General features: G+C 34.7%; 1 long non-coding RNA gene across 1 annotated transcript; it reads right to left on the bottom strand.

Moving 5' to 3' along the window:
* Positions 1-270: 270 nt before the first annotated feature.
* Positions 271-1294, bottom strand: LOC136807320 (uncharacterized). Its single transcript, XR_010846667.1, has 2 exons — positions 1201-1294; positions 271-472 (listed from the first exon to the last, which is right to left on the bottom strand). It is a non-coding gene; the product is annotated as an uncharacterized lncRNA (long non-coding RNA).
* Between the last annotated feature and the right edge of the window lie 964 nt (positions 1295-2258).

Genomic DNA, 2258 nt, shown 5'->3' with positions numbered 1-2258 from the left:
CTTGAGCACCCTGTCTCACTGCCCCCGGTGGAAGTGGGGATTCGGGACAAATTTCTATCGAAATCCCAATGGGGGATATAAATCTATTGAATTTCAAATGAAGATTAAAACAAAGTTAATTTTCCATGAAATGAAATTTGGTTAAATTTTCCAGTGGGGCTGTACTGTGATGAGCACGGGGTGCTTTTAGAGGGACTCTATATATTGTAATTATCTCTATCTAGAAATCTGGTCCGGCGCTAGAAGAAAAACGAAAAGAAGGCAAAGATATTTCTAATTGTAAAATGATCCATGGCTTTTATATTTTTTAGCCAGATAAACTTTTATTCTTTTAGCTTTTTTACCTTACGTACACTTTCGATAAATTACAATTAGGTAACACTACCATAAATTTTTACTTCACAGCTTGACGATGATATTTGTCTGTCACGGACGGTTCATTGGGCCCTTCGTCTTTAAGTCAAGCAATATTCTGAAGAAAAAAATGGAAGCGTTGTTATACATGTTTCATTTGTGCAAGGGGAACGTCCCTGTCTCAAAAAGTCCGAGTCGTTTATTAGCCCGCTAGGAAAAGGACATAAAGAACATAAAACCCATAGAACAAAGGTCTGTTTTTAGTGGATTTAGATTTTACGATAATAGTACAGAGATCCAGTCTGAATTACTAGATTCATTACTTGTCTTATACATACAAGTGAAGTTTCCATAGAGGATGACGATTTTTTTCAAATGGATAGGGTTCTCACTGGGCCTGCCCTGTCCGTTAAAAATGAGTACCCTGTGTAATTAGTCTAAAAAGGCTCTATTCTAAATATATCCCTGTCTCAGTGTCACATAAAAGCTACCAGTCCTGGAGTAAAAGTAATGAAATTATAGCACATAGAATGATAGTTACTTTTTAACAGGCTGACAAACGTCAAGTACCAAAGACACAAATAACCTTGAAAGATATATTTTGCGATCTCTCAAACCATGGAAGTTTTTCCATCTATTAAATTCCAAGTCAACTGTTCAAAATTTAACCATGATTGTGGTTCTAACTTATACCCAGAAATTTTTCTTCTGCTTTAAATTCGACAATCAATAAACGGGGAACGGGCACAAACACTCTGAGGTATTGAAGCACGGAAGTTTACCCTTTAATGGATTTGAAAAAATTTGGTTTGTGGGTGGAACAAGTCAAGATGTATAATCACTTACTTTCTCATTTTTAAGCTGCCATTAGCATAATATTCCTGGTTGTTCGTGTTTTTTCTTCGCTTCGTGGTCCCGTGTGAGATATTTTAGTATTATTCTAACTGAAAAAGAAAATATATTGACAATTTCATAATTCTTATACTAGTAGGCTACGCGTCCAGTGCTGATTTTAACAAATTTACACACAGGTGAAATCTAATTCCTACTAGGTAAGTTTTGGGATTTTTTATCACATACCACCAGCTATTACCTTAAGTGGATTAATCTTTGGCATAGATTAAATTTGACGATTTTTGACAAAATTCGCCAAATTCGCTAAATTTAATCCCTGCCAAAATTTATCCACTTAAGGTAATCGGGCACACGAGAGTAACCCATGCTATAGTATTAATTAGGGGTCTGTTCTTTCTTTTTTATCTGATTGATAATTCTTTGGTTTTTCACCGTATCATTTTTAAACACGAGAAAGAAAGCAGACGCTGAAGGTTACGAATTACGGATCTTGAAGGTTGACTTGATATTTAAATCATTTGTTCGGAAATGATTTTTTCTTGTCAGGGATATAGCCTTTTCGCATTTTTGTCCACTTCCAAAGAAATCAGGGATATAGCCTTTTCGCATTTTTGTCCACTTCCAAAGAAATTGGATGTTTTTTACCGTCCACAAATCCTTAAAATGTTATTTAGCTTAACATTTCGGTCACCAGAGCCTTATGTAGTGGATGGAGGGGTTTCAGGGGTACCCTTTTCCGCAATTCCGCCATTTTTTTCACCAATTTCCGTCAAATTGTCTAAAAATCAACCGAAATTCCACAAAACATTTTGCTAAATTCCGTTTGCAATTTCAACCTAAAAGCGGCGTTAATTTTTATCATTATTTCTCAATTTTAAAGGATTTTAGGTATGATTCGAAGACGAAAATTATCCATTGTTTTAATCCATATTTAAAACTTCAGTGAAATATTTAATATATTTGAAAATCAGTGATTTTCTTTGGAATTTTCAACAGGTTCACTAATGTAAATTTTGCAGTCATTATTGGCTAATTTGAAGCACAAGTAG

Source organism: Clytia hemisphaerica, unplaced genomic scaffold, assembly GCF_902728285.1.
Source record: "Clytia hemisphaerica strain Z4C2 unplaced genomic scaffold, Clytia hemisphaerica genome assembly, whole genome shotgun sequence".
Taxonomy (NCBI): Eukaryota; Metazoa; Cnidaria; class Hydrozoa; order Leptothecata; family Clytiidae; genus Clytia; species Clytia hemisphaerica.
The sequence above is the reverse complement of the archived record's forward strand: the minus strand, read 5'-3'. Positions and strand labels throughout refer to the sequence as shown.